General features: G+C 38.2%; 1 long non-coding RNA gene across 1 annotated transcript; it reads left to right on the top strand.

Annotated features, from left to right (window-relative positions):
* The first annotated feature begins 5167 nt into the window (after positions 1 to 5167).
* Positions 5168 to 7949, top strand: LOC107835215 (uncharacterized). Its single transcript, XR_001661041.1, has 3 exons — positions 5168 to 5239; positions 7737 to 7748; positions 7938 to 7949. It is a non-coding gene; the product is annotated as an uncharacterized LOC107835215 (long non-coding RNA).
* Positions 7950 to 9039: the final 1090 nt, after the last annotated feature.

Consider the following 9039-nt stretch of genomic DNA (forward strand, 5'->3'; position numbering starts at 1 on the left):
GCCTTCACAACAACATTTCAGGGATTCTCTTCGCTCCTGTTGGCCCAACCAAACATGTTTGCCAGTTTGACTGCAGCATTCAGGGACTGGAAGAAGACAATATCCTTCATGGTCTCGCCTCTGCCAGGGACTCGTGTCTCTGAGCCGTTTGGCCCGACTTGATGGATTTTTGTCAGAGCTCATGGTTGTTGCTCTAATTTCTAAATATGACTTGGCTAATGTTGTTTTCTGCTGTTTTATGGATGCACAAAAGAAGCAAGTGCAGAAAAAAAAGGTACAAAAGTGAACTTGAGGTAGTTTTGGTAACTTTATATTGACAAAAAGCTTTAAAAACGTGGAAAAAGTTCAATATTTTCCACTCGTTTCAGAAACAGAGGAAAATGTTTATTTTGATTTTGATTATTAACGTTTATAGATCACAAAACCCCACATTTTTAACAGAAATGTAATTTCTTTACACTCAGTGACTAGTTGAGGCTGCTTTTTCATGAATTACTGCATCAGTGCGGCGTAGCATGGCAGTGATCAGCCTGCGGTTCTGATCAGGTGTTCAGGAAGTCCAGATTGCTTTCAGGTCATCTTCATTGTTGGTTCTGGAGTCTCTTATCATAGATTATCTATGGGGTTAAAGGTCAGGGGTCTGTGTGTTCGTTGGTAGGATCCTCATTAGCCTCATTTACTATTCCTGGAGTTAAACCATTTTATCTTTATTTCTTGTGATTCTCTGTAATTTGTATGGGTTTTTTTCACAACTACAATTACATACAAAAAGACAAAAAGATAAAGTAAAATACACCCCCTCTGGAAGTACACATAGTTTCCACAAATCTGAACCATAAGTGATTGGTGCCATCTTGGTAGTCAAGCACAGCACAAAGCATAGCTAAACCATGGCTTCCAGACCAACAAAAAGGAAATATGTGGAAACTCTTGACTAATGTGTGAGAGAAAATGGCTGCTGTCAGGATTGACCGAAGACAGAGAGTGGAAATATGTCAGATGATACGTCAGACACATAGAAACAATGCTTAAATGGATTTGTAAATGAACTCAAGTGAATAACAAGGTTCTGCTGGCTGGCAGAGTAAGAACAAGCAGCAACATAAACACAGGATACATGTCCATCTTAGCTAGCAGATAAAAGCTACGTTAGCTAAGCTAATTTTGCTAGTTCGGTATTAAGTATCACTGATATTTATCTTAATATTACACAGAAGTAGGTAGAGTACTCAAGTAGTTTAACGTACTTATGTTATTTATAAGTTAGGAACGAGATGCGAGCTAGTTCTAAGGTTGTGGCTTGTTTATTGTTGTCATAGCAACTACCTACCAAAATGGCGGTCAGTTAGAAAGTTCCCTGAAGCGTGACATCACATGAGAACCACGTATTCCTAAATTAGTTGTTGGTACGGATCATGCTACCATGCAGTGACAAGCATTGTCTAAAACTGTCACTCTTTGGTTACCTAGCAACCCGCTCACTCTTTGGTTACCTAGCAACAAGCTGCTGAGTAACGTGCGCAGCAGCAGTTTAACATTTCGCCAAAGAAGCACCTCATAACTGCTGAAAAATTATTTTCAAACAGGAAAGGTCGCGCCACCAGCTTGTTTGTATTTCACTTTTTTAAAACAAAAAACGAACCATGAATTATCAAACGGTTGTTTTTCAGTCGTCCCGTTCAGATTTTGGTGTTTTAATTCCTTCTGCTCGCTTGTGAACCAGGCTGGCCTCGTTCGTTTCATCCACTGTTGGAAAATCCTTCCGGTCCGCCGCGGCCTGCTCCGACCGCAGCAGGATGAATGACACTATTACGCTTCAAAACGGCTGCCTGCGTCGCAGGGCCAGCCAAAAGTCAGATGTCTTTGTTTACTCAGTGTTTATACAGTCGGAGCGCCTCGCAGCCAATCCGTAGCAGACCTGTAATCTGCCGCCTGTCACCCTGTTTCACACACCAAAACCTACAGCAGCAAAGAAACGCAATGGCAAAAGGTCGGAGAAGTCGCACACACACGCAGACCAGCATGTGGTTTAACCTCCCGCTCACCCCGTTTCCATCCCATAATAGACCTGACCCTGTAGCATTTGTGCTGCCATGGTGACAAAACTCACCAGGATGTTTAACTGCGGTTCAGATTACCACAGGAGTGCGTACGTGTGTTTGTCGGTGTGCGTTGACGAGTTTGAGAGGAACTCGGGCGTAGTAGACGGAGCTGAGGTTTACGTGTTCCTGTTTGGGTTTGACGGAGTCACGGCTTGTTCATTTCTCCGCTGGAATACACAGAAACACAATGAAATAATAAACACGTCCAGGGGAGCAAGGAATGAGCCCGCCCTGCAGGGTTTAATCATCCCGCTGCTAATTCAGCAACACTAAACACAGGAGGAACAGCGTGGCTTTGAAGTCCGGACGGGCCTGAAGCTCCCAACTGGCCCGATCCGCATCAGGAGTCTTGTTTCCAGGATGATTTATCCAAGCTGTCCATCGGAAACATTTTTACTCTTCATTTCGGTGGGACATCTGCCATGAAAGCTTGACTGTTTATAAAATTCAGTTTTTGAGGACCTGTGTTTTTCCGTATCGCATTCCAGCACTTCCATTTGCAGGAGCTCGGATCAGTCAGAAACACGTCGGCCATGAGGAATCGCTGGGAAAAGACACAACAAATGGATCTTGAGCACAAACATGATTTAATCAAACCAATAAGTCTTTCATTCAAACAAGAAAATGACAACTTAACGGCGGACACAACTGAGAAATGAACTCTCCACCAGAGCATCATGTTCTGGCGTCCCGCAACGTGTTTTGATTGCTTTCTGGCCCAACAGAACCCATCCCAGTATGAACCAGTAACAACCAGTAACAGCTTTTTAGTTTCACCTCACATAAACTCGGCTGTTGACGTTTCACTTCAAACGTTACCTTAGCATGCTAAATCGCTGCTAGCTTGGCTGCGTTTCTAATAAAATCATGATTTATTACAATCAATCATGATTGATAGTGAGTAATTACGATTAATCGTGATTAATTATGATCACGATTTATCGTGATTATTAATGATCACAATTAATCATGACTAATTGCGATTAATCCTAATGAACTGTGATTTATCTTGATTAATCACAATAATCATGATCACAGCCAATTATGAATAATCTTGATTAATCACAATTGTGACTGATCATGATTAATCATGATTAATTGTGATTGATCATGATTAATCATGATTAATTGTGATTATTAATGATCACAATTAATCATGACTAATTGCGATTAATCCTAATGAACTGTGATTTATCTTGATTAATCACAATAATCATGATCACAGCCAATTATGAATAATCTTGATTAATCACAATTAATTGTGATTGATCATGATTAATTGTGATTATTAATGATCACAATTAATCATGGCTAATTGTGACTAATCCTAATGAATTGTGATTTATCTTGATTAATCAGTTAATCATGATCACAATCAATCACGATTAATCTTGATTGAGATTAATCGTGATTAATCGTTTCAGCTGTTCTCCCATTATGATTTATAATCACAGGATTTCTTTGCACATATTTTACTAACTGTGAATAAATGCTGAACAAACACATGATGTAATGGTTTGAATCCATGTTATCTGAGCTGCAGGTAGAACCGACGCTCATCTGTTTAAAACAAAAAAAATAAAAAGCAAAGTGGAAATAGTTCATCGCTGCAGACGTTTTGGTCACTGTCCACCCCTTATTTTCAGCCCAACTCTTAAAAAGTACTTCCAGTCTTTTTCCCCCAATCATTTTCCCATTTCTTCGTTTTGTAGCTCTGTCTTTTTACTTTCTTTCATCTCGTTCCGTGAATCTCCCCCGTCCCGCTGTGGCTCCCCGTCTCTCTCTCTCTCTCTCCTGTTTCCATCCTCCAACCTTGCTCTCCTCGCTCTCTCCATCGCTCGGATTATTCCTGAAATCCCTGACCATCCCAACCTCAGATCCACCACAACCGATCATTAGCGACATTCGTGGAAATCCATCCTGGAAAAGTAGCATTTAGGAGTTCCCAGCGTTCCCAGTTGATCGTGAATAATTCTCAGACTTGCTTCTCCCTGGACTTCCCTCAGTCAACAACATGTTTCCTGACAGGTTTTCCTTCCCAAAGCAGGTTAGAGATTTCTGCAGCTGGCTGCAGCGCCGCAGGGCGTAAGCGCTCTCTGGTGCAGCGGGTCAGTGTGTCACTTAGTCCAGACTGGAAAAATCGATGCGGTCACTCTGCGGATTATTGCACAAGCGGAGGAATGCCGAGGAGTCGTCAAAAACAAACACCAAACCTGCAGCTGTGAAGCTCTTTACGTAACTCGGCTCTCTTATTTAGGTAATTAGCTGAATGAAAGGAAGGATTCAAAATGTTTTGCAGCTTCAGTTTTTATGGGAACAGATCACAGTTGGATCAGATTCATTACAACAAGATTTATTACGTTTCTTCACAACAAAATCCTCTTTTTCCCCCAATATATTTTACTGTAATGAGGCCCATGGCAGTAAATCAATTAATTCAAATGAGCTCAATCATTTACATTTGCTTGATTTATTGTTTTTCTCTTTTTCTACCAACAACTGAATGATAAAGTCTCCAGTCTTTGGTTTGGTCTCAACCATTTGTTTTTTTTTAATTTTGTTTACATTTGCGGTGTCCAAACTTTATGCCACTCAAGGGCCCATTCTGTTAAAACTACAGACATTTATTTGTTGTTTTTATCTCTTCAGTAATATGCTAAATAGATACTTTAATAAAGCAAAATAGTTTAATTTGGAATCTGTAAATAAACACTTGGTCTTGAACAGTTGCTGTATTAAGTGACCATTTTTTAAATCCAAAACTTTCTTTTTGGGTTTATTGTCCTCGTTTTTTTTTTTTTTTTAAATCACATATTAGCTCCGTTCTTAGATTATGGACGGAGGGCCAAACAAAATTATCCAGGTGGCCAGGAATGGCCCCCAGGCCACACTTTGAGCATCCCTAGCTTACAGAATCTTTATAATTAATTTCATTTGTTGTTTCTGTTGCTTGTATTGTTTATTTATTTTTGGATTTTTAAAATGTCTTCCAGTTCCAGTGTTAAATCTTCAATATATTTTAAAGTTTATTGATCTTTGAGAACATGTTCTTGCATTATTATCCCATTATTACCATTAAATTACTTGAAAATGGTCTCAAAACAACATTATACTTTATCGCGATGACTTCTGGGACAGTTGATCAATTTATCAATTTATGGGGCTTTTTTTTCAATGCCTAGACTTCAATATTTTATTTATTAAACTATATGGACTTATTTTTCTTATTTCTTTGTTTTGCGTGCGGCTTAAAGTGAGTTTAATCCCAACATTAGAAATATATTGTCTAAATACATATTTTTTTATTCATTGTAAACCCAAAACCTAAACATGATTTTTCATGTTTGTTGTACTAAAAGAAAGAATTTAGTTTAGTTTTTAATAAGTTAATTCTGTTATGGTTCACTTCCTTTCAGAACACTTTCTATACACGTTTAATACATCAGACAAAAGCTGACATGGGTTCAGCAAAGTCGGCTTTTCAGTAAAAGTATTTGGATAAACATTATTCAGCTACTTCATAAACCTTTGGTTATAAAAAGGCCAATTCTTTGTGTTGTACTTGATATTTTCCATTGCAACGGTTAACAAATTTGTGTCATTCTTGAGTTTGGGGGCCAAAAATAAAATCAGTCCAAGTGCCAGAAATGGTCCCAGGCGCCGCAGTTTGGACACCCCTGGATGACAACAGTGTTTTCTTCTTCCTCTCATAGCAACCTGAGGTAAAGGGACGCGTCCGTGATGGCGTAGCGGAGCGGATGATGGATGCTCCGCGTGTCTGCATCGAGTAGCAGCCGAGGAGTTTCTCCATGGTTACCATGGAGACGAGGTTTTAAACATTTAATACTCCGGCGGTATGCGGGGACGGCTGCCGCGCCCCGAGGATAATAAACACGGGTCGGAGCTACTGATTCGTCATCCCTTCCTCTCCCACTGGTTCAGCCGCTGTCAGTCATCTTTAGCCTTTCGGTTCTGAAACCGGTCCAGAACCAGCATGTGGAAGACATTTTGTCTTCTCTGTGCTAACGGTTCACCTTTCCCCAAACAGCAGCCGTGACCCAGGGTTCACTTGGACAGATTTTTGACTCTTTTAGATCAGCTGTTAATAAAACAGCGTTTTCCTTCCAGCCTCTTGGTGACCTCTGGCCGTTTGGAAAGTTCTGTCCTTTCCGCTTGTGGCAGGAATTGCTGCTGAAACATTTGTTGCATGTTTTTGCTTCTTTGCCACTTCATCGGTGGTTCGGGGTGGATTCTGTTAAAAACAGAAAACATTGACTGGAAAAAAGTGTTTTCCTGAAAATTTCTGAGTTCAATCATAACATTTCAGTTTTTTCAAGCAAATGTTACATTTTTCAATCTCAGAAATTTGTTGACATTCTTCTAGAAAATTTCAAAAATTGAATTTTTTGGCAAAAATTTACTCCTTTTTTTCTATCACAATATGCCAAGTCCCCAAAAATAATTCATTTCCTTCACACTTTGAATGCTTATATATGTATAAATACACTTTGAAACACATAAATTTTTTTTCTAAAAATTTTCAGCTTGATTTCAATATTTACTTTTTTTGTTCATAAGTTTAGAGCTCAAAAATGTTTGTTGTTCTAGAAAATTCCTGAGTTGAATTTTTCTCCTTTTTTAAGTCAGAGGCTGTAATTCGCCATCGTAATTTGTCCATTTTCTGGACACATTTTTGTGGCGACCAAAGTTCAAACTAGACTCTTTTCTTGTTTGTCATTTTGACTGACGCACAAAAAAGGAGTAAATTTCCACCAAAGAAACTCTAAAATTTTGAGTATTTGTATATTTTTTTACTCATAACAAGATATTTTCCCCTGTTATAAGTAAAGTGATCTGCCAGTGGAACTCATCCTCTTTCACATTATTTTAATTATTTACTTAAACAAACTCCTATATCTTGCTGAAAAGTTACTTGTAAGTTAGTTTTGTCTTATTCTAAGTGTAATAAGATATTTTTAGTAGAAACTACACCAAGATATTTGGTAAGATTTTGAATTTTTGCAGTGTTCTAGGTTAGGGACATTCAGTAGTGTAATGTGTTTTGGATGAGTTGTATTGGCAAAGTGAAAAATCATTGTTATGTTACTTTTGAGACATTTTAGTATAAAACTGAGTAAAACACAGCGGCTAAAAAATTTAAAAGTACATTTTCTTTATGCAGGAGAAAATAAAAAAACATAATGTTGCCTTCAAATCTACTGAATATCAAGTTATGAGTGATAAAGACACTGAATGCTTTTACTTTCTTAAATTAAGCATAGCAGCAGAATAATTTCACCGTCCATAAAGACTTGTATCAAAGTTTCTCTTCCTCTTCCCAGGAGAGATCTGATGTCATGTACCAACAAATCACCACCGATTATTCATGACGAACTCAAAACGCTCCCGCAAACCAGATATTCACAAACACAAGACGAACACCGTCGAAACCACCGCATTCTTGACTCCCAGTCAGGACTTCCTCTGGTGAGAACACACGAGGTCAAGGCCCGTTCTGGACTCGTGTTTGTGTACGCGCCATTTGTCCCCAAAGTGCATGTTTGAGGCACAAACCGCTGCATTTCCAGAGGACGGCGTCATTTGTATCTCAGAAGCAGCTCAGCGAATGTGAAGGTTTAACAAATGGTCTGCACTCAGTCCAACTGAAATGGACAGCTGGCATTCTTCAATGGATATCACACGGAGAGATTGTTTTTTTAATATTACAGGAATAAATTATCAGTCATAACATGAAAATGTACTCATAGTGTTAGTAGATTAGTAGAATAAAGATGCAATTTTACCAGAAGAAAGTCGCAAAATCATGGGAAAAAGTTGTTTTAATGAGCAAAAAAAGGTCCAATCATTTCAAAGTACTGCTAATAATAATAATTTCATGCTGATGTGTTAATATGTTACTTATTTCCTTATTTGTAAAACAGATGTTTAAAGTATAGCTTCTCCAGACACTCAACATTTCTCATTTTAATGCAGTGGCTTCTTCTTCGTGTGGGAGTTGTCATAATATCTCTACTCTGTTAATATTATGACTTATTCTGACATCATAACGAGTTTTTCTTGGACTATTTCAACCTTATTCTTGTTAATTCCAAATTTATTACACTTGTATTATTACAAGTTTATTCTCGGAATATTAAGACATTATATAAAACTATATTTTTTATAATATTATAACTTTATTTTTGTTGTGCCAAAATACAAAATTCTCATAGTCTGACTCCAAAACTGTGTTGCACATTTTAAAGCTACAGTACCGACGCCAAGCTTTACTTGACTAGCTAATCACGAATGTTGGCATGTTCCAGCCGTTTGTCTAATTTACGGAAGAATCATACTTGTTAAAATAAACATTTTTAAACAAAATATGTTTGGTTTATGAATCAAAAGAGGAGAGAAGGAAATATTCAGAAGCTGTAGATTTATTTTGTCTTGGAAACATGGGCATGTCCCAGCATGCTAGTTTTTTAGCATTTAGCTTGCTAACTACAACCCGCTCTGCCTCCATTTTCAAACTGAAAACAAAACTGTTACAAAAAGGTGGAAGTTTATTCAGTTGTTTCATAAAAACATTTTTCTGAACGCGTCTTGTGGTCCTTTTTGTTTTATGTGTTTGATGGAGGCAAAAACAAATATATTTCCCTCAAAAAATTAAATATCCCAATCCCACCATGCTTGGTCTGAATTAAAACTGAGTTTTCTACAGAAGTTGCTCTTTAGATTATTCTGATCTTCTAACAGAATCTGGGAATCTGCACGGCACCAGGAAACGTCAGCGTGTATTTAATTTAACTCTGTTGGAGAAGGAGCTTATTTGTGCCTCGGTCTATAGCCGTTAGCCACCATCACATCTTCCCCTGACCCAAACCGTACCACAGTCGCTTTGCTCCGATACCTTAGAAAGTGAAAACATGGTGAG

The sequence above is a fragment of the Poecilia formosa genome, unplaced genomic scaffold, assembly GCF_000485575.1.
Source record: "Poecilia formosa unplaced genomic scaffold, Poecilia_formosa-5.1.2 Scaffold1241, whole genome shotgun sequence".
NCBI lineage: Eukaryota > Metazoa > Chordata > Actinopteri > Cyprinodontiformes > Poeciliidae > Poecilia > Poecilia formosa.